Here is a 24,680-nt window from a genome sequence, read left to right on the forward strand (position 1 = left end):
TGAATAAATTGTTATCATTCTCAATTCTCGGAAAATAATTGAAAAAACAAAAACCTGCCTGCGGACTGCCCCCTCCAATCTCCAACCTGACACATACAACACTGTTAATTGGTTCCCATGTTAATCAAATCTTGTGCCTTTCTTCCTTGGTCTATGTTTCTTTCTCAAATGGCCTCTCACCCTATTGAATGCTCAAATCTATTGTGTGTTGCACCAGGGAAGACAAGGTAGCAAAGGCCTAGCTGTTTGATGTAACGCAGTCTCTGGAACTGTGGAGTATCGATGATCTTGACACAAAGCGGATGTACCTTGATCTGACCGTGGACTGGGTCATTAAATATCTATGTCCCCCAACAAATGGAATGAAGGAAAAGATACAAAATGGCAAAATTATACACTATTATATGGAACAGGAAACGCCACTCCAGCTGAGAGTCTGTCGAAATCATAATGATACCTGTAATATCCCCTTTTCCCCAAGTGATGTATAAAATAAAAATTACAATTTATAAAAACTATAAAAAATGGATCAGTGTGTCTTGAGACTTTTTGAATATATTTTAACATCACTTTTCAGTGACCAAATATGAAATGTTTGGATAACGTTGTTCAGAAATTAAAACACATGTATTGATTATTGAGTATTAGTTAATGATTATTGGTCATCTCTAATATAACCTGATTCTGCGAATGGTCAGTGCATTCACGCTACCTTTGCACTATGAAGACCTGCACCGACAGTGCATTAAATATCACTGCCGCCGCGGGCGCGCGAGCCAGGGCAGCTTTCCAATATTCGATTTTGGCTTCAACTTTTTTTTCAATACCTGGCTTTGAAGCTGTAAGCGCAATAATCAGTCCAATAGTGCCACAGAACATCACGTAAGATGCAAGAGAGCCAAAAACTTTAGGACTTCAATTGACGTTGGTTGGTCGCGCTAGCGCCCTCTTGTGGTGGAACGCGTAAAATTGTTTTGGCCACCCTTCACGCTGCAGACCTATTTGTTCTTTCTTTATGTTTTTCCCTTTAAACATTAAGGTCGATTTTGTTCTTTATTCTTAATTAAAAACAACCCATTAGGTATAAACAGTCGCTCTAGATTACAGATAGTTTTGTCTTGGAGTTAATTGGTCTGTGTAGTTGGTTGCTAGTTTTTGGCAATCGACCTATCTGAAATGAATCAGTTCAAGTACGTAAATCTGTGTGATTGTCCTTTTACAATGTGTGCCTCCGTCTTGGTCTTCCGACAAACGAACCCACCACAATATCAAAAAAGATAGCAATATCAACACCAAAGTCATATCAGAAATCAAATATAAACCAATATATCAATGAACCAGATACACACGCACACATTTACAGAACCCAAGACTGCAGATTTAACAAATTCCACTATGAACAAACCTTGAAGTTTTCAACCTTGACGTTCTCGGAATTGCTCGAACCCTGGACATTTTCTTGACATTCTGCACAGCGAAAGGCATAATGACGACAAACATGTATGAGTATGAAGGACAAAAATGTAAACAATAATTAAAACAATTATTTAAATAATTTAAAGTGGTGCTGGTTGGGGGGGGTGATTGTCTGTCGTACAGAGGTTGGCAACGTGCAAACATTCTTTTCACTCATTACATTAACAATGTTTAATTCATGGCTGGTCAGCATTTCTTTTTCTGTCCTCTTTGAAAATTCTCTACAAGCATTTTTGCCCTGTTCGTACTGGACAAGTTGACCAAAGTCAAGACGGCAACGTATTTACATACTTGATAAATCTTCCATTTATCTCAACACTGTAGGAAAATCTCTTCAATCCACTCACAGTTTACAGTCGTAAAACAACTTTTAGCATAAACATGTGGATGCTCACTGTAGTGTCTGTGAATACCCAAGCAACTATCACCATGCAGTTAAAGAGTAACTTTCTCTTGGAGAGTGGGGTCAAAAGACACAACGCTGAAAGGTGGTATCAGGACCTGGTAGCCAATATTAGTGGTGAGATATATATAACAGACTCTTGACTGACACCAATAGGACTGCTTTTTCAATCGATAGTGTAATCTCATTAACTTACATGTAGTCTGGTGGATATAATAAATAATTCGTGTGAATACATGTAGTAAAATCAAAAGAATTTAATGATTGCATCATGCCATTAACTTACTCTTCGGAGGTGGTTCATTCGGATCCGAGCCTTCCGAACTGCTATTTCCTTTCCTTTTGGTACCCTCGGAAGACATCTTTACATTGGAAACGTGGCTTGATTTACACCCTTTATGATGGATAGTATAATTTTCAGGAGTCCTGCTGATTAATTACAAAAAAAACAACACGAGGCTAAGTTCTTGAAAGTAACCAATCACCTTCAACAACTTCCTCTTTTAAGTTTTATTTTGAAACTGAAAACCGTAAATGATAATTTTTCGAAGTCAAGAGACGTCAAATTTTTAACCCTAAAAGAACTGAGGTTTTTTGGCCTTGTCACAGCCTGGAGGGCGGAATCTGCCCCCTCAGATTTCAGCCACACGATGATCTATTTCAATGAAATTTGGCAGTGCTATAGAGGTATACATAGTTACTAATCATCTGAGTGAAATTATATGTAAATTAATTAAGTTTTTGCATAATCATGACTCATCGATTAATCCTGATACCAATTTTATTTTTAATCTTCTTTCGATTGTCGTGCGATTTTATTACATTTTTCACATCAAAGATGCTGTATGGATTGTAGTATATTCGGTGAAAATGAAACCAGAGATGCTATGAGCTGTATGCATAAGTTCCTTAACATAAGAGACTTCCTGGCAAAAGCCACGAGTACCACTGATCTCCATGCCGAGTACACGCATCGGGCCTGGGGGCTAGGCGAGGCTGTGGCCAGCGTTGGTGACGGTTGGCCTAGTTACCTGCACGCAAGCTGAACTACTACAGCTAGTTCGGGACAGCTAAAATTCGTAATTTGTACAAAATCCTGGCCACTTTTTAGCACGTATTATGTGTTAACAGGTGGACTTAAAATAGGCGACAAAAAGTGCTCACAAAATTTGATACCGTTAAGGGACTCCAGGCAGTTCCGTGTCAAGGGGAGAGGGTATTAAATCCAGCAAGGCTTTGGCACATTTCTGCTGCTGGCAATTTACTCATAGCTGTAGATTTGTCCCATTTTAACATACCAAATACTTTTTTAGAGATGGAGAACTTTTCCAAAACGCGCTGACACAGATAACTATTTTTTTAATCAACTAGACTGATATGAGAGTCAATAACGGTGATTAGCAATAATGATCTCTTGGGTCTGGATTTAAAAACGAAAATCACGTATTTTGAGATTATTAAGTATTTTGATATTGCACGTTGTTGCGGATCCATCGCCCGATAATCAGAGCTAGCATGACCGAAACGTCAACCTCCCAAGCCAATGAATTTTAAGCCCACTGACAAAACTGTTCGGCGATATGATTTCTGCACTGGTGACAAACATTGACAAGAGTATCGGAAGGCATTTATGAATAAAGAAGACTCCAAACAAGTACATAGTACACATGATTTAGAGTTACCAGCTGTTTGATGTTGGCTAACGTGAGGCTGAGGGTTTTTAGAGAGTATCCCCTAAACCGTATGATTAGGAATTAGGAGATTTCTAAAAACTTCTACACAGTCTAGCTTTTTATCCATTGCTCTAAAATCCAACTCGACACTTCCAGTTACCAATTCTGTCTGCCTATTGTATGTTTAGATTACGAATTAAAAAAGTAAAGCACGATTTGTGCGTGATCGCTACTTACCGCACGTGCGTGCGCCCTACCCCTGCATACTTTATACCCGATCAGTATTGCATCGTTCTCGGCTGTATGGAATTCCATATCTGCCGTCGCCTGTCGTGCGTCGTCCGTCTTACGTCATCCGTTGCGCGTCGCCCGTCTTGTGTCGCCCGTCTTCCGTGGGTTTTTTGTTACAATTGCACAGTGGTATTTTTATTTCTGACCCTTGATCGTTTCACATGTACATGTCCTTATACGATCGATCCACCATGTTTGACTCTCATTTTAGCAATAGAACTAGACGATGTATTCATATTTGCAGTTGCACCGAACTCTACTTGAAAGAAGAAATAATATCCTTTCATTTGAAAGACTGAAATCGGTCAAGGGGACGTGTATATGAAATAATACTATTTATTGTTACAAAGATAAATTAACAAAATAGACTTTTGTTAGGGTAGATTGTTTTTCTCGATAACTAAGTTACTCTAAACGTAACTTTACTCGTTAACGGCTTGACTTTAGGTCTATAGCCTATGTAATATTTCTGTCTGTCCTGCACGATATCCCACAGAACGGAATGTAAATAATAAATTATTTACAATGTTTGATTCCTTAATACTTTTCATCATAGACGAACTTATTCAACATTATTTTGAGGGCGGGTATACCTATGATGAAATCTGCTGTATACTCCAAATTAGACATGACTTGAGTTGCAGGTTGGCTCACAGAAGTCTTTTAAACAGTAACGTTACTTGTTAGCCCCATAAATAATGCTGATGTGCTGGACAACCTGTTCTCATTGGTCTATCCACCATGGCATACACACCCACAAAAACCAACACGTCACATTTTCTGAAACTTAATCCAAGTAGTATTTGCCCTCTAACAATACATTTAATAAAAAGTTTGTTATCCACGGCACTATTTAGTATTTCTGTATTTCAAGGTGAAATTAAGTGGACAAAATGGAATATCTGTATCGGTTGGCAGATTTCTTTCTAGAATTAATATTGTATGCAAATTAGAATTGGATTGTGGAGAAGTTGGCCTGAACATTTCTGCGGAAAATGTTTTTTCCCAAAAAACACTTGGTTGAATTCTCAGAAAGACGACATTTTCTTGTCAAGGGGCAGGGGTAGTCTAGCATTGTCGGCATTAATTATGGGACTGGTATTGCAGGTGGGATTTGTGCTTGCCTTATTGGGAAAAGATCCTTAAACAGTGAATGGAACCATCACATTGTCATTTGTTAAATCTCAACTTTTGCAGGTCCTATGCAACCCATTGGGTGGGCGACGCACTACGAGCGACGCACGACGAGCGACGGAAAATTGTATGTTTGGAACTGGTAAATGGCAGAATTGGGACACAACAAAAAGCAAAAGGTGACGGACGACGGGCGACGGCAGATATGGAATTCCATACGGCTGTTCATCACGATCATCATGCCCGCAATGTAATCCTCGTTTTATTCTTCAATTTTCAAGATCACTCTGTTCTGAGAGTCTTACACCAGAAGACCACTGGTAAGTTTAAGGTTCTATGTATAATTGTGTTTGCGATCATTGATTGTTATTTGATGAGTAGTATGTAGCGTGATTTTCAGTCATATTTTGCCGCCATGATGTTCCATGTTGCATCGATACTTTTTTTGTGTCTTACAAAAACTTCCCCTGATTGTGAGCTTTAATACCTTCCAGAGTAGCAAGGCCGATTTTTCAGATGACATGGTTCTAATGTTAAGTATTGTTTTCTGGTCAAGAAACTGTAGATATTGGTAATTTTATATTTTAATATCGATGGTTGTTGAATGATATGTTAGGAACTCAGTTTTTGTGTGCACCCGAGGCTTGCCTAAGCACACGAGCTCGCCATTTTCCCATGATGTTGTGAATATTCATGAGGTAGATTCCATATTTGGGATAAGCTTTTCCTTACTTGGGGATTTCAGTTGTGCTGCAAAGTTACTGTGTATTTAAGAACTATTGCCTTTTTCTTGTTTTAGGTTGCTGATTTCTGTATTCCAGACCCATAGGCAGTTTGAAGACACTTCATCTTCACGAGAGCACAATTCTGTATGATAATTTTCATAGATTGTCTTATGTGATACTAACAATCCCTCAGATCTTTTTGAGACGATTTTATGCATTCACCTTTACGATGTTTCTTATTCATGTACCAGTTTGACCTTTTTGAGCTTTCAAGTTTTCATTTATATTTTCATATTTTTAATTGTGTGTGTGTTTAAGTTTCTTGCCGACAGATGCAAATGCATGCAAATTTTGTGCATGGAGTATTTTTTATATTTCTTTTTTGTTGTTTTCCCTCATGTGGTCCACCCACGACACAGGAATGAGAATAAAGCAGTCAAAGTTTGCAAATTCTGTACTAGTCAGAGGTTAGCTTGTCGAAGAGAGGGTGCTTTTGGCGCTCCATGTTCGTCATATCTGGTATGTCCACAGCCAGACACGTATGTTTCGGTGGGACATTTAGTTTGTACGCATGAGCGCCAAACTGTTTCGTGTCCGTGCGAACTAAAGACGGCTGCTCAGTGATCGCGGATTTGAGCTCAGAATGTATTGGGTATCATTATCTCCGAATTAAGGTTTTGATTTTTTTTCTTTGCAACTGATTTGAATTTCAGACCTTCCAATTTAACTTGTGAAAGTAAAACTTCAAAAAAACCAATATCTATGGCCTTACTTTGGATTTGATTGGCGATGTCTACAGGGAAAGTAATTGATACAAATGCAAAAATTACTAGTTTTTTAGGTGGAAAATGGCATATTTTATGTACGTATTATATATTATATGTACGTACCGAAAAAGAAAAAAATACCTTTGTTCATTCATCAAAATCCCACAGCAGGACACCACGCCAAGGTTACGGGTGCTGCACAAAGATGCCCAGTGAGTCGATCAAGAGATTTGTTGTTTGAAACTGCACTATTTAAAGAGATATGGTCATGCTTTATAGATCTGAAATCGGGAACTTGAGTAACCCTAGTCGATGGTCAGTCAGTACCCTGTGCTATAGTGATATAGAGCCAACGCAACAGTTTTCGGGAAGAGTTCCCTACAGTTACCTGTAAGCTGTTGCAAAGCAAAAACCTGTCAAGAAAGGTTCAATTTAGAAGGAAAAAGAACAAGTCGTACATAGTTGTATGGTCACGATGGTTATTTTGGGATGATCAGAATATTTAGTACCAAAAATGTTGCAGTGCATAGGTATTGTTACCATTTGGAATAATGGCTGTAAAAATGAGGCATCCATGACAAAATGAATTTTTCTTATTTCCTTTTCTTTTTTATTTTAGAACATTTTATCCTGTATTTTATATTTATTTTTTATTTCATGTTATTTAATTTGAAAAAAGAAAGGCACATGGAAAATATCCATGTTGAGGAGGAATCACACATGAATGAAGCTGACGAAAACTCGGATTCTGTTGAGGAGGTCGATGACGAAACCTCGGATGAAGACAGTTCAGATTTGGAAGACAATGCCGCCTACCAAGATTGGCTGACTGAAGCTAGAGAAACACATAGGGAGATGAGGGGTGAAAAATATGACGAGTACGTCAACGAAGGCATGGATGAAGATCAAGCCAGGCAGAAGGCAAACAGAAAGACCCTCTGGGCAGTCAAACAAGACGTTTTCTGGAACTATAAGGAGTTCCTGTCAAGTTACCTATATTTGAGGAAAATGAAACTCACAAGGACATTGTGGATAATCTCGATGGAAAACTTAATAAAGGCATGAACGTCAACAAAGCCTTGAATAGAGTTTTGCCTAAACATGCTGAAAAATTTGCCGGACTGTTTCATGACGAAGAGGAGCATGCCTAAAAGATAACAGTCTGTAGAGACAAATGGTTCCAAAAATATTGAGTACATGTAATAACTCTGATTTCAAAGTTAAAAAACTTCCGGTAATTACCCTCGTGGTAATTCTTAAAATTACTAAGATAATTATTGTAAAAAAATCAATGATGAACCAATACATGTTCTTTTCAAATATTTTCTTTTCACACAGAAGAGATCTGTCATGATTATTTCCTACACTTGCCAATTTTTACCCCTTCCGGTGGCCTTGTTATAAAGGGGCAAACAATTTATTATAGGACTTCCAACACAAGAAAATATCACCTTCATAGTCTGCTAGTATAATTTGCAAGCTGCTGGCACACTGAAGCTTACTGAGCATGCGCGACCGCAGAAACTAAAATGTTTACACGGCCTTTGACAGGGAAACATACGTGCAGAGGGCAGAGAGCGCTTGCTACACATCATCTAGGCCTATCTAACAACCTTCAGACTATGATCATCATCCTCATTTCTGCTGGTAATCTTAAACTTTTGTGTATTGATGTATAGAAAATTGAACGTTCATGTCATCATTGGTACTTGGTATGAGAGCAATTATCAAAGTTAATGCTTTCCAGTTGCTTATTTTAGGCCGTTTGCGTGAAGAAAAAGTGTTCGTGCAGTTTGCCTTCTTTCATTCTTAACAACGCTTTCTTCTGATGCTATTTTGGGAAAACATAACCGAGTTGTTTTTGAAATTTTGTGTTTCATTTCAATCATTTACTGTATTTATACCAAAGTGCATTTTTTATGAGCTCTTGTGACCAGTCTTTGTGAAGAAATAGTGGTGGTCAGCATGTTGTTGGCCGCTCTCAGCCAAAACCGTACGAAGTCTTTAAAAACTGATGTTTTGGGGGGGACAATAAATTACAACTTTGCATTGATGGGGAAATTGTGGTTCAAAATGTAGTTTAAAAAGTTTTATTCACGATGGTAAAAGTAGGCCTACATGTAGGTCTAAATTTAGGGCTTTTTCTGTCATGGAATAGCGATAAGCTGTATGCAAGCAAAACACCACAAGTATTGCTAGGATATACTTGCCAAAATATACTTGTCACGTGTACATGTAGTTGTTAATGAGGAAATAATTCACGGACACAATTCCATCAGTTTGGGGATCAAATCAGTCCGTTTAATTCATTTTGTTCTCATTGTAATTGATTCGTATGTGCCCAAGTGTATTTTGCCATGATTCTGGAGACTTACTGTATTTTTTGGTTTTGTATTACTTGCAGATTGAACCGTACGTACATACATAGTCAAAGTTGGTACTGGTACAATGCAAGGGTAAACAGTAATTCGTCATCAAGGGAGTTCTTTTTGTCGTCATCCGTCACAACAAGTATCGCTGGGATATACTTGCCAAAAAATAAATGTCTAACAGCTGAACAGCAGACAGCAATCGAGCACTTTTGGAATGCTTTCTGTTATTTGTCTGATCCAGCGGCGTCGACCATCGAGCAAGTTGAAGTGCCAGAGTTTTAACTCCTGTGTCCTTACTCCATGCCGCCAGTCGTCCGTCAAGTTTGTTTAGCGGGAAACTTTGAATTGAACTTGTCTGATTTTGAAAGTAAAGGTAATTAGAATTTGGGGGATTTGAAAATTTGTGCCATGTTCGCAGCTATTTCCTTTCTTTAAATGAAACCTTTCTTTCTCTCTGTTTGTAAATAACAGTGCCAGACCCAAATTCTTTTCACAAAGGGATTAAGCTCATTACTAATTGTATTTGCGAAAAATAGAATCCGTAAATAGTAACAGAGCGGGCAAAACTACTGCTGATTTTTGTGGAAGCTGTCTTCGTAAGCAGTGGTTTTCTAACGTTTCGGTATGATTTTTGGAGGTCTGAACCAAAGAACTCGAGTTATCCTGAATTTTCAAAAGTGCCCTATGGAGAAGAAAGGTTTGAAGTTTTCAGATTTGTTGACAGTTTTTCGCTAGATTCATATTTTTCTCTTCCGTTTCCATATCGACCTCAACTCAACACTGGTTATAGGCCTACGTTAATTCCTGCATTACTCGCCGAGCACGATTTCCTCATCAACAATTTTGTGGCTAAAATGATTCGCATTCATGTCGCATTTTGTCACGATTCTGTGTTGTTTGTTTTACGAATTCAGTTGAAGCCTTCTTCAATACATACACAAAGTCCAATGTAATCAGTTTTGAATTTCATGCACACCAAATCAGAATGAGAGGCATGAATAAAACTGCCGCAATAGTTTAAATCGTTTTTGCTTATTTGTCGAACGGAAGTAAAACGCAATATGCCGTGACCCTGCAGCCTGTTGATTAGAAAGACTGCCTGAGTGTTGGCAACATCCGGGTTTCAAATCCATTGACTCATCCCCTTTTGGGATAATACACCCGTACTGGTGAAATTGGGAAGAAGGGATACAGTCAGGACTCTGAACGAGTCCATTTTACTATGTTGTTTATTTTGCTCAATATATCTATTGAAAAGTACGGACCAAACCCACTCAAGCTACATAAAAATATATGAAACTGTCACACTCCTACAAACGTGCCCCTCTGTAGCCTACATGTACAAACAATATTTCTACGCATCACGCACTCAGCAAGTGTGCGATGACCCCATGCACTGTTATATGAATTCTTCATAAAACGTGGTATGTTTACTTTCTCAACTTGGTTTTGTCTATTGTTCAGAGTCGTACACCGAACGCAACCGAGCTTTTGTGACGGAAACGAGACGTCTGGTGGAGTTATTTTGTTATTCAATGATCTTATGAAATAAAATTATATGCAGTAGCCTTTTCGAGCAGTGAATATTCGCTTATTTCCGCTTCCTGTAAAAAGTTATGATATTCTCGCAACTGGGGTTTTTACAAAGCAAAACCAATAAAGGTAAAGCCAGCGCTGAACTGAAGACCATCCTAATGCTAATTAGCTTGCAAAAGTGTTTTAAAGCTAAATTCATGAACTTAAGAATCTGGTTCATGCTGTGATTTTATTCTGTCACGGCAGTTCATTACCTAGCCGAAAGTCCAGTTGATATTCGAGTGGTGGAGAATTCAGTAGGATTTAATGATACCGATCATCGGTACTCACTGTTGAGGACATTAAATGAAAGTGTTACATAAAATGACCTTATATCACTTTTTAATGAAAGAGATTTCTACTTTTGGCTTTGTCATGTATGTCATCACTAATACTAATGTGACGGACCGACTTGAATCAAGTCTAATCTTGGAATATGTTATGAGTTTGGTAGCCCCCCCCACCCCGTCATGTTTGTAACCAGTATTTAAAGAGCTCGATGGGATATGAAATGGTCAGTTGTCTGTAACTAGTCATATTGCTTGATTTATATATGTATGAGGTTGGATTAGCTCAATGGTTATATTTCTTCAAAACTTTGACGCATTTTTCTTGCGCAACGTACTTTGCCGTGGCGTACGTGCGATCGATTCTCCCTCTCTCCGATCGAGTTGTGTTGGCACATAACGTGAGTTGTCGTTCTTCATCAAGCTTTCAAATTTTGTTCACTTTAATTTTGCGTTTGGGTCGTGTTGACATTGCAGCCTTGTTTTCATCAACCTTGTGACTACGCTAGCTTTTCGTCGTTGGTTGATGAGATCCAAAATAGGACATTTGGCTTCCTTTCAGTTTCGCACATCGTAGAGAAAGTTTTGTACATGTGTCGTGTGACCGACGACTGTTGCACGTCAGCGACCTGACGACTGTTGTGTGTATTTTGTGCAATAGATTTACTCAGAGGAGAGAGGCGGGTCCGCACAATGCCCTTGGGAAGTTATTAAAAGTTAGCGTGTAGTGCCCTTGGGAATTTAGTAGGTTTTAATTTACAGTCACCTAGAAACCTAACTTTATATTCTCAACTAGGAGTCTCATCTTCATAAACAGATACACTTCTGGTTATTGTCATCCTCATATTTTAGATCTTCCTCAATGTTTATATTATAGTGTAGCCTATGCTGTCTCATGATTGTTGGATTGAATAATTAAATCTAATCTGAAATGCAATCACGCAACGTCATGTTGTACTGAATACATATATCATTCTTTGATTAATCTGTGGTCACTTAGCAGTTTCCTGTCCTCAATTTAAAAGTTGAGCGGACCCACTACGTCAAGGTGGCAACACCCCCACGTAACCGTGACACTAATGTCTTTGCAAATACATATGTTGGCCTTATTTTCGGGAAAATCCCTATAAGAAACATCTTAACGCTTTATGTTTCATGCTACGCGTGCTATGTTGACAACACGCCGTGCGGCGTTTCCATGCGGCATTCGCAAACATGGAACACTAGCTACGGCTTTTCACCCCAGCCGCTTTCGATCAAAATTCGAAGCCGTATAGTTGCAGGGGACGGGACCGGAACATGGCTTCCCCTGTCATGCACCACCCCGTATAATCTACGTGAAAACTACATTGGTATATCGACAACAGGTGAACCATGGGTGGGCATACATGTTCGTGCTATGAATAGTGCGGGCAAAGCCATGCTGCAACAGAGCATGGAGGTGCAACTGAACCACTACGAGTTCTTAGTTCTTTTCAAATCGATAGTCATCCAGCCCCCCAAAAAATCTTTGAGGGATCAGTCAGTCCTAGTTGCGGTCAAGAATTGTACCCGTATATTCGGTCTGCACAGACCCCCACTTCATACTATGTGGTCATAGCTCCAGGCATATATGGTGCCTTTTTCCCATATTCACCTGGTGCATGCAGACACAAAGTAGAATGGCAGTGTTGTTTTGTACACGATTAATTACAGGCGTTTGGATACGATTCTTCAGTTTGCAGTTAATGGGTACTTACCCCACAACAATGTAAAAAATGCAAACGACTCTCAAAATCCAGAATCCAGAAGAAATTCAGAGGCCAGTTAGCACGCGCAATATAAGCTGCCGATCGTAGGCCTACCAGTAGTCCACAGTACGGTATTCAGCTCAGGCGACCAAAACTTCTATGGGCGTTTTCCAAACGAGTCTAACCTGAATCCGTATTGTATCCGCTCAGTGAAGTGATACATGTAGGCCTAGTATTGCTCCGCAGTGACTGAGGGACGTACCTCCATGAATATCCTTTTTACCCAAATAGTTATCGAGTTTTGTGTCCAACGTGGTCTAACCATTGTAAATCAGTATAAGTTTGAGCATGATGCTCACAAAATTTCCACACTGCTTTAGTTGTTTCTAAACGTAAGGACTATCCGGCTACTGCGAACGAAGATCAATGTAATCCGTCAACGCCGTCGAGATTTCTCATACAGGCGGGGAAAACCCCAAGCATTCCAGGCCAATTATTTCACGGTACCGTATCGATTTCGCTCAGCTGATGGGGACAATGCAACAACCACGCTAGCCACGCCCATGAGGGACAGAAATGACGCTGTCCCTTGAGGGAGGTCGCATGGTCTTTAAACCGGCAGCCGCAGCACGAAAGAAAATCAGCTCCGTCGATAAATGGTCGTCCTCCTTTCATACCTTCATGGCGGTTTATCTCGAAAATTACCCTGCCCCGGCCGGAGAATTGCTGAAACACGCGGGGACGATTTGCACCGGGTTCCCCCTAATTTCCCGGGTTTGGGTAGCGACCCTAGAATGAACATTTTGTCTGCACGAGGCAGCGGACCCAGCAAGTGCAAGTTACGTTTTGGGGGACAAAAATTTAATTACAACTCTGCATTGATGGGGAAATTGTGGTTCAAAATGTAGTTAAAAAAATTTTATTCACGATGGTAAAAGTAGGCCTACATGTAGGTCTAAATTTAGGGCTTTTTCTTTCATGGAAGAGCGATAAGCTGTATGCAAGCAAAACACCACAAGTGTTGCGGGTAGGACAGTTTTTCCAGTTTGTTCGTGACGTCATAGATGTATACTTTTCTTGGTCAAGAGAGGGAGCTCTTGGCGCGCCAACATCGTGACATTTCTTGTTAACTGAAGGAAATCGTCAAAGATTTCCTTTGATTTTGCTTCATATTTGAGACGCCCAATGTTGTGAGTACATATAATTGCTTTGGGATTAAGATAAAGGTTTAGAGATTATTGTGTATAAAGGCAAGTAATAATTACGGTCATTAGGCATAGTTACTTTGGGTCAACTTTTTGGGGTAAGATTTGGGTAACATTAGCGATACACGTTTTATAGATGTGACATGGTTTTCGACATCAATTGCTTCAGTTTGCTTGGCTTACTGTCAACCAAAGATAATTTCTGGTGGCTTGCATGTTAATTTTAATGTAAACATTGATATACTAGGTCACGTGTACATGTAGTTGTTAATGAGGAAATAATTCACGGACACAATTCCATCAGTTTGGGGATCAAATCAGTCCGTTTAATTCATTTTGTTCTCATTGTAATTGATTCGTATGTGCCCAAGTGTATTTTGCCATGATTCTAGAGACTTACTGTATTTTTTGGTTTTGTATTACTTGCAGATTGAACCGTACGTACATACAAAGTCAAAGTTGGTACTGGTACAATGCAAGGGTAAACAGTAATTCGTCATCAAGGGAGTTCTTTTTGTCGTCATCCGTCACAACAAGTATCGCTGGGATATACTTGCCAAAAAATAAATGTCTAACAGCTGAACTGCAGAAAGCAATCGAGCACTTTTGGAATGCTTTCTGTTATTTGTCTGATCCAGCGGCGTCGACCATCGAGCACGTTAAAGTGCCAGAGTTTTAACTCCGGTGTCCTTACTCCATGCCGCCAGTCGTCTGTCACGTTCGTTTAGCGGGAAACTTTGAATTGAACTTGTCTGATTTTGAAGGTAAAGGTAATTTGAATTTGGGGGATTTGAAAATTTGTGCCATGTTAGCAGCTATTTCATTTCTTTAAATGAGACCTTTCTTTCTCTCTGTTCGTAAATAACATTGCCAGACCCAAATTCTTTTCACAATTGGATTAAGCTCATTGCTAATTGTATTTGAGAAAAATAGAATCCGTAAATAGTAACAGAGCGGGCAAAACTACTGCTGATTTTTGTGGAAGCTGTCTTCGTAAGCAGTGGTTTTCTAACGTTTCGGTACGATTTTTGGAGGTCTGAACCAAAGAACTCGAGTTATCCTGAATTTTCAAAAGTGCGCTATGGAGAAGAAAGGTTTGAAGTTTTCAGATTTGTTGACAGTTTTTCGCTAGATTCATATTTTTCTCGTCCGTTTCCATATCGACCTCAACTCAACACTGGTTATAGGCCTACGTTAATTCCTGCATTCCTCATCAACAATTTTGTGGCTAAAATGATTCGCATTTATGTCGCATTTTGTCACGATTCTGTGTTGTTTGTTTTATGAATTCAGTTGAAGCCTTCTTCAATACATACACAAAGTCCAATGTAATCAGTTTTGAATTTCATGCGCACCAAATCAGAATGGGAGGCATGAATAAAACTGCCGCAATAGTTTAAATCGTTTTTGCTTATTTGTCGAACGGAAGTAAAACGCAATATGCCGTGACCCTGCATCCTGTTGATTAGAAAGACTGTCTGAGTGTTGGCAACATCCGGGTTTCAAATCCATTGACTCATCCCCTTTTGGGATAATACACCCGTACTGGTGAAATTGGGAAGAAGGGATACAGTCAGGACTCTGAACGAGTCCATTTTACTATGTTGTTTATTTTGCTCAATATATCTATTGAAAAGTACGGACCAAACCCACTCAAGCTACATAAAAATATATGAAACTGTCACACTCCTACAAACGTGCCCCTCTGTAGCCTACATGTACAAACAATATTTCTACGCATCACGCACTCAGCAAGTGTGCGATGACCCCATGCACTGTTATATGAATTCTTCATAAAACGTGGTATGTTTACTTTCTCAACTTGGTTTTGTCTATTGTTCAGAGTCGTACACCGAACGCAACCGAGCTTTTGTGACGGAAACGAGACGTCTGGTGGAGTTATTTTGTTATTCAATGATCTTATGAAATAAAATTATATGCAGTAGCCTTTTCGAGCAGTGAATATTCGCTTATTTCCGCTTCCTGTAAAAAGTTATGATATTCTCGCAACTGGGGTTTTTACAAAGCAAAACCAATAAAGGTAAAGCCAGCGCTGAACTGAAGACCATCCTAATGCTAATTAGCTTGCAAAAGTGTTTTAAAGCTAAATTCATGAACTTAAGAATCTGGTTCATGCTGTGATTTTATTCTGTCACGGCAGTTCATTACCTAGCCGAAAGTCCAGTTGATATTCGAGTGGTGGAGAATTCAGTAGGATTTAATGATACCGATCATCGGTACTCACTGTTGAGGACATTAAATGAAAGTGTTACATAAAATGACCTTATATCACTTTTTAATGAAAGAGATTTCTACTTTTGGCTTTGTCATGTATGTCATCACTAATACTAATGTGACGGACCGACTTGAATCAAGTCTAATCTTGGAATATGTTATGAGTTTGGTAGCCCCCCCCACCCCGTCATGTTTGTAACCAGTATTTAAAGAGCTCGATGGGATATGAAATGGTCAGTTGTCTGTAACTAGTCATATTGCTTGATTTATATATGTATGAGGTTGGATTAGCTCAATGGTTATATTTCTTCAAAACTTTGACGCATTTTTCTTGCGCAACGTACTTTGCCGTGGCGTACGTGCGATCGATTCTCCCTCTCTCCGATCGAGTTGTGTTGGCACATAACGTGAGTTGTCGTTCTTCATCAAGCTTTCAAATTTTGTTCACTTTAATTTTGCGTTTGGGTCGTGTTGACATTGCAGCCTTGTTTTCATCAACCTTGTGACTACGCTAGCTTTTCGTCGTTGGTTGATGAGATCCAAAATAGGACATTTGGCTTCCTTTCAGTTTCGCACATCGTAGAGAAAGTTTTGTACATGTGTCGTGTGACCGACGACTGTTGCACGTCAGCGACCTGACGACTGTTGTGTGTATTTTGTGCAATAGATTTACTCAGAGGAGAGAGGCGGGTCCGCACAATGCCCTTGGGAAGTTATTAAAAGTTAGCGTGTAGTGCCCTTGGGAATTTAGTAGGTTTTAATTTACAGTCACCTAGAAACCTAACTTTATATTCTCAACTAGGAGTCTCATCTTCATAAACAGATACACTTCTGGTTATTGTCATCCTCATATTTTAGATCTTCCTCAATGTTTATATTATAGTGTAGCCTATGCTGTCTCATGATTGTTGGATTGAATAATTAAATCTAATCTGAAATGCAATCACGCAACGTCATGTTGTACTGAATACATATATCATTCTTTGATTAATCTGTGGTCACTTAGCAGTTTCCTGTCCTCAATTTAAAAGTTGAGCGGACCCACTACGTCAAGGTGGCAACACCCCCACGTAACCGTGACACTAATGTCTTTGCAAATACATATGTTGGCCTTATTTTCGGGAAAATCCCTATAAGAAACATCTTAACGCTTTATGTTTCATGCTACGCGTGCTATGTTGACAACACGCCGTGCGGCGTTTCCATGCGGCATTCGCAAACATGGAACACTAGCTACGGCTTTTCACCCCAGCCGCTTTCGATCAAAATTCGAAGCCGTATAGTTGCAGGGGACGGGACCGGAACATGGCTTCCCCTGTCATGCACCACCCCGTATAATCTACGTGAAAACTACATTGGTATATCGACAACAGGTGAACCATGGGTGGGCATACATGTTCGTGCTATGAATAGTGCGGGCAAAGCCATGCTGCAACAGAGCATGGAGGTGCAACTGAACCACTACGAGTTCTTAGTTCTTTTCAAATCGATAGTCATCCAGCCCCCCAAAAAATCTTTGAGGGATCAGTCAGTCCTAGTTGCGGTCAAGAATTGTACCCGTATATTCGGTCTGCACAGACCCCCACTTCATACTATGTGGTCATAGCTCCAGGCATATATGGTGCCTTTTTCCCATATTCACCTGGTGCATGCAGACACAAAGTAGAATGGCAGTGTTGTTTTGTACACGATTAATTACAGGCGTTTGGATACGATTCTTCAGTTTGCAGTTAATGGGTACTTACCCCACAACAATGTAAAAAATGCAAACGACTCTCAAAATCCAGAATCCAGAAGAAATTCAGAGGCCAGTTAGCACGCGCAATATAAGCTGCCGATCGTAGGCCTACCAGTAGTCCACAGTACGGTATTCAGCTCAGGCGACCAAAACTTCTATGGGCGTTTTCCAAACGAGTCTAACCTGAATCCGTATTGTATCCGCTCAGTGAAGTGATACATGTAGGCCTAGTATTGCTCCGCAGTGACTGAGGGACGTACCTCCATGAATATCCTTTTTACCCAAATAGTTATCGAGTTTTGTGTCCAACGTGGTCTAACCATTGTAAATCAGTATAAGTTTGAGCATGATGCTCACAAAATTTCCACACTGCTTTAGTTGTTTCTAAACGTAAGGACTATCCGGCTACTGCGAACGAAGATCAATGTAATCCGTCAACGCCGTCGAGATTTCTCATACAGGCGGGGAAAACCCCAAGCATTCCAGGCCAATTATTTCACGGTACCGTATCGATTTCGCTCAGCTGATGGGGACAATGCAACAACCACGCTAGCCACGCCCATGAGGGACAGAAATGACGCTGTCCCTTGAGGGAGGTCGCATGGTCTTTAAACCGGCAGCCGCAGCACGAAAGAAAATCAGCTCCGTCGATAAATGGTCGTCCTCCTTTCATACCTTCATGGCGGTTTATCTCGAAAATTACCCTGCCCCGGCCGGAGAATTGCTGAAACACGCGGGGACGATTTGCACCGGGTTCCCCCTAATTTCCCGGGTTTGGGTAGCGACCCTAGAATGAACATTTTGTCTGCACGAGGCAGCGGACCCAGCAAGTGCAAGTTACGTTTTGGGGGACAAAAATTTAATTACAACTCTGCATTGATGGGGAAATTGTGGTTCAAAATGTAGTTAAAAAAATTTTATTCACGATGGTAAAAGTAGGCCTACATGTAGGTCTAAATTTAGGGCTTTTTCTTTCATGGAAGAGCGATAAGCTGTATGCAAGCAAAACACCACAAGTGTTGCGGGTAGGACAGTTTTTCCAGTTTGTTCGTGACGTCATAGATGTATACTTTTCTTGGTCAAGAGAGGGAGCTCTTGGCGCGCCAACATCGTGACATTTCTTGTTAACTGAAGGAAATCGTCAAAGATTTCCTTTGATTTTGCTTCATATTTGAGACGCCCAATGTTGTGAGTACATATAATTGCTTTGGGATTAAGATAAAGGTTTAGAGATTATTGTGTATAAAGGCAAGTAATAATTACGGTCATTAGGCATAGTTACTTTGGGTCAACTTTTTGGGGTAAGATTTGGGTAACATTAGCGATACACGTTTTATAGATGTGACATGGTTTTCGACATCAATTGCTTCAGTTTGCTTGGCTTACTGTCAACCAAAGATAATTTCTGGTGGCTTGCATGTTAATTTTAATGTAAACATTGATATACTAGGTCACGTGTACATGTAGTTGTTAATGAGGAAATAATTCACGGACACAATTCCATCAGTTTGGGGATCAAATCAGTCCGTTTAATTCATTTTGTTCTCATTGTAATTGATTCGTATGTGCCCAAGTGTATTTTGCCATGATTCTAGAGACTTACTGTATTTTTTGGTTTTGTATTACTTGCAGATTGAACCGTACGTACATACAAAGTCAAAGTTGGTACTGGTACAATGCAAGGGTAAACAGTAATTCGTCATCAAGGGAGTTCTTTTTGTCGTCATCCGTCACAACAAGTATCGCTGGGATATACTTGCCAAAAAATAAATGTCTAACAGCTGAACTGCAGAAAGCAATCGAGCACTTTTGGAATGCTTTCTGTTATTTGTCTGATCCAGCGGCGTCGACCATCGAGCACGTTAAAGTGCCAGAGTTTTAACTCCGGTGTCCTTACTCCATGCCGCCAGTCGTCTGTCACGTTCGTTTAGCGGGAAACTTTGAATTGAACTTGTCTGATTTTGAAGGTAAAGGTAATTTGAATTTGGGGGATTTGAAAATTTGTGCCATGTTAGCAGCTATTTCATTTCTTTAAATGAGACCTTTCTTTCTCTCTGTTCGTAAATAACATTGCCAGACCCAAATTCTTTTCACAATTGGATTAAGCTCATTGCTAATTGTATTTGAGAAAAATAGAATCCGTAAATAGTAACAGAGCGGGCAAAACTACTGCTGATTTTTGTGGAAGCTGTCTTCGTAAGCAGTGGTTTTCTAACGTTTCGGTACGATTTTTGGAGGTCTGAACCAAAGAACTCGAGTTATCCTGAATTTTCAAAAGTGCGCTATGGAGAAGAAAGGTTTGAAGTTTTCAGATTTGTTGACAGTTTTTCGCTAGATTCATATTTTTCTCGTCCGTTTCCATATCGACCTCAACTCAACACTGGTTATAGGCCTACGTTAATTCCTGCATTCCTCATCAACAATTTTGTGGCTAAAATGATTCGCATTTATGTCGCATTTTGTCACGATTCTGTGTTGTTTGTTTTATGAATTCAGTTGAAGCCTTCTTCAATACATACACAAAGTCCAATGTAATCAGTTTTGAATTTCATGCGCACCAAATCAGAATGGGAGGCATGAATAAAACTGCCGCAATAGTTTAAATCGTTTTTGCTTATTTGTCGAACGGAAGTAAAACGCAATATGCCGTGACCCTGCATCCTGTTGATTAGAAAGACTGTCTGAGTGTTGGCAACATCCGGGTTTCAAATCCATTGACTCATCCCCTTTTGGGATAATACACCCGTACTGGTGAAATTGGGAAGAAGGGATACAGTCAGGACTCTGAACGAGTCCATTTTACTATGTTGTTTATTTTGCTCAATATATCTATTGAAAAGTACGGACCAAACCCACTCAAGCTACATAAAAATATATGAAACTGTCACACTCCTACAAACGTGCCCCTCTGTAGCCTACATGTACAAACAATATTTCTACGCATCACGCACTCAGCAAGTGTGCGATGACCCCATGCACTGTTATATGAATTCTTCATAAAACGTGGTATGTTTACTTTCTCAACTTGGTTTTGTCTATTGTTCAGAGTCGTACACCGAACGCAACCGAGCTTTTGTGACGGAAACGAGACGTCTGGTGGAGTTATTTTGTTATTCAATGATCTTATGAAATAAAATTATATGCAGTAGCCTTTTCGAGCAGTGAATATTCGCTTATTTCCGCTTCCTGTAAAAAGTTATGATATTCTCGCAACTGGGGTTTTTACAAAGCAAAACCAATAAAGGTAAAGCCAGCGCTGAACTGAAGACCATCCTAATGCTAATTAGCTTGCAAAAGTGTTTTAAAGCTAAATTCATGAACTTAAGAATCTGGTTCATGCTGTGATTTTATTCTGTCACGGCAGTTCATTACCTAGCCGAAAGTCCAGTTGATATTCGAGTGGTGGAGAATTCAGTAGGATTTAATGATACCGATCATCGGTACTCACTGTTGAGGACATTAAATGAAAGTGTTACATAAAATGACCTTATATCACTTTTTAATGAAAGAGATTTCTACTTTTGGCTTTGTCATGTATGTCATCACTAATACTAATGTGACGGACCGACTTGAATCAAGTCTAATCTTGGAATATGTTATGAGTTTGGTAGCCCCCCCCACCCCGTCATGTTTGTAACCAGTATTTAAAGAGCTCGATGGGATATGAAATGGTCAGTTGTCTGTAACTAGTCATATTGCTTGATTTATATATGTATGAGGTTGGATTAGCTCAATGGTTATATTTCTTCAAAACTTTGACGCATTTTTCTTGCGCAACGTACTTTGCCGTGGCGTACGTGCGATCGATTCTCCCTCTCTCCGATCGAGTTGTGTTGGCACATAACGTGAGTTGTCGTTCTTCATCAAGCTTTCAAATTTTGTTCACTTTAATTTTGCGTTTGGGTCGTGTTGACATTGCAGCCTTGTTTTCATCAACCTTGTGACTACGCTAGTTTTTCGTCGTTGGTTGATGAGATCCAAAATAGGACATTTGGCTTCCTTTCAGTTTCGCACATCGTAGAGAAAGTTTTGTACATGTGTCGTGTGACCGACGACTGTTGCACGTCAGCGACCTGACGACTGTTGTGTGTATTTTGTGCAATAGATTTACTCAGAGGAGAGAGGCGGGTCCGCACAATGCCCTTGGGAAGTTATTAAAAGTTAGCGTGTAGTGCCCTTGGGAATTTAGTAGGTTTTAATTTACAGTCACCTAGAAACCTAACTTTATATTCTCAACTAGGAGTCTCATCTTCATAAACAGATACACTTCTGGTTATTGTCATCCTCATATTTTAGATCTTCCTCAATGTTTATATTATAGTGTAGCCTATGCTGTCTCATGATTGTTGGATTGAATAATTAAATCTAATCTGAAATGCAATCACGCAACGTCATGTTGTACTGAATACATATATCATTCTTTGATTAATCTGTGGTCACTTAGCAGTTTCCTGTCCTCAATTTAAAAGTTGAGCGGACCCACTACGTCAAGGTGGCAACACCCCCACGTAACCGTGACACTAATGTCTTTGCAAATACATATGTTGGCCTTATTTTCGGGAAAATCCCTATAAGAAACATCTTAACGCTTTATGTTTCATGCTACGCGTGCTATGTTGACAACACGCCGTGCGGCGTTTCCATGCGGCATTCGCAAACATGGAACACTAGCTACGGCTTTTCACCCCAGCCGCTTTCGATCAAAATTCGAAGCCGTATAGTTGCAGGGGACGGGACCGGAACATGGCTTCCCCTGTCATGCACCACCCCGTATAATCTACGTGAAAACTACATTGGTATATCGACAACAGGTGAACCATGGGTGGGCATACATGTTCGTGCTATGAATAGTGCGGGCAAAGCCATGCTGCAACAGAGCATGGAGGTGCAACTGAACCACTACGAGTTCTTAGTTCTTTTCAAATCGATAGTCATCCAGCCCCCCAAAAAATCTTTGAGGGATCAGTCAGTCCTAGTTGCGGTCAAGAATTGTACCCGTATATTCGGTCTGCACAGACCCCCACTTCATACTATGTGGTCATAGCTCCAGGCATATATGGTGCCTTTTTCCCATATTCACCTGGTGCATGCAGACACAAAGTAGAATGGCAGTGTTGTTTTGTACACGATTAATTACAGGCGTTTGGATACGATTCTTCAGTTTGCAGTTAATGGGTACTTACCCCACAACAATGTAAAAAATGCAAACGACTCTCAAAATCCAGAATCCAGAAGAAATTCAGAGGCCAGTTAGCACGCGCAATATAAGCTGCCGATCGTAGGCCTACCAGTAGTCCACAGTACGGTATTCAGCTCAGGCGACCAAAACTTCTATGGGCGTTTTCCAAACGAGTCTAACCTGAATCCGTATTGTATCCGCTCAGTGAAGTGATACATGTAGGCCTAGTATTGCTCCGCAGTGACTGAGGGACGTACCTCCATGAATATCCTTTTTACCCAAATAGTTATCGAGTTTTGTGTCCAACGTGGTCTAACCATTGTAAATCAGTATAAGTTTGAGCATGATGCTCACAAAATTTCCACACTGCTTTAGTTGTTTCTAAACGTAAGGACTATCCGGCTACTGCGAACGAAGATCAATGTAATCCGTCAACGCCGTCGAGATTTCTCATACAGGCGGGGAAAACCCCAAGCATTCCAGGCCAATTATTTCACGGTACCGTATCGATTTCGCTCAGCTGATGGGGACAATGCAACAACCACGCTAGCCACGCCCATGAGGGACAGAAATGACGCTGTCCCTTGAGGGAGGTCGCATGGTCTTTAAACCGGCAGCCGCAGCACGAAAGAAAATCAGCTCCGTCGATAAATGGTCGTCCTCCTTTCATACCTTCATGGCGGTTTATCTCGAAAATTACCCTGCCCCGGCCGGAGAATTGCTGAAACACGCGGGGACGATTTGCACCGGGTTCCCCCTAATTTCCCGGGTTTGGGTAGCGACCCTAGAATGAACATTTTGTCTGCACGAGGCAGCGGACCCAGCAAGTGCAAGTTACGTTTTGGGGGACAAAAATTTAATTACAACTCTGCATTGATGGGGAAATTGTGGTTCAAAATGTAGTTAAAAAAATTTTATTCACGATGGTAAAAGTAGGCCTACATGTAGGTCTAAATTTAGGGCTTTTTCTTTCATGGAAGAGCGATAAGCTGTATGCAAGCAAAACACCACAAGTGTTGCGGGTAGGACAGTTTTTCCAGTTTGTTCGTGACGTCATAGATGTATACTTTTCTTGGTCAAGAGAGGGAGCTCTTGGCGCGCCAACATCGTGACATTTCTTGTTAACTGAAGGAAATCGTCAAAGATTTCCTTTGATTTTGCTTCATATTTGAGACGCCCAATGTTGTGAGTACATATAATTGCTTTGGGATTAAGATAAAGGTTTAGAGATTATTGTGTATAAAGGCAAGTAATAATTACGGTCATTAGGCATAGTTACTTTGGGTCAACTTTTTGGGGTAAGATTTGGGTAACATTAGCGATACACGTTTTATAGATGTGACATGGTTTTCGACATCAATTGCTTCAGTTTGCTTGGCTTACTGTCAACCAAAGATAATTTCTGGTGGCTTGCATGTTAATTTTAATGTAAACATTGATATACTAGGTCACGTGTACATGTAGTTGTTAATGAGGAAATAATTCACGGACACAATTCCATCAGTTTGGGGATCAAATCAGTCCGTTTAATTCATTTTGTTCTCATTGTAATTGATTCGTATGTGCCCAAGTGTATTTTGCCATGATTCTAGAGACTTACTGTATTTTTTGGTTTTGTATTACTTGCAGATTGAACCGTACGTACATACAAAGTCAAAGTTGGTACTGGTACAATGCAAGGGTAAACAGTAATTCGTCATCAAGGGAGTTCTTTTTGTCGTCATCCGTCACAACAAGTATCGCTGGGATATACTTGCCAAAAAATAAATGTCTAACAGCTGAACTGCAGAAAGCAATCGAGCACTTTTGGAATGCTTTCTGTTATTTGTCTGATCCAGCGGCGTCGACCATCGAGCACGTTAAAGTGCCAGAGTTTTAACTCCGGTGTCC

General features: G+C 40.1%; 1 pseudogene across 1 annotated transcript in view; it reads right to left on the reverse strand.

The window, feature by feature from the left end:
• Positions 1-24,680, reverse strand: part of LOC110975635 (deoxynucleoside triphosphate triphosphohydrolase SAMHD1-like) — a 99,520-nt pseudogene that overhangs the window by 39,198 nt on the left and 35,642 nt on the right. Inside the window, exons 5-6 of the transcript XR_015425586.1 lie at positions 1,406-1,467; positions 181-341 (exon numbers count right to left, since the gene is read on the reverse strand). The product of XR_015425586.1 is annotated as a deoxynucleoside triphosphate triphosphohydrolase SAMHD1-like (transcript). The remainder of the gene's footprint in view (positions 1-180; positions 342-1,405; positions 1,468-24,680) is intronic.

Source organism: Acanthaster planci, linkage group LG06 (assembly GCF_054643075.1).
Source record: "Acanthaster planci isolate LZ-2023a linkage group LG06, COTS_SCS, whole genome shotgun sequence".
Lineage (NCBI taxonomy): Eukaryota > Metazoa > Echinodermata > Asteroidea > Valvatida > Acanthasteridae > Acanthaster > Acanthaster planci.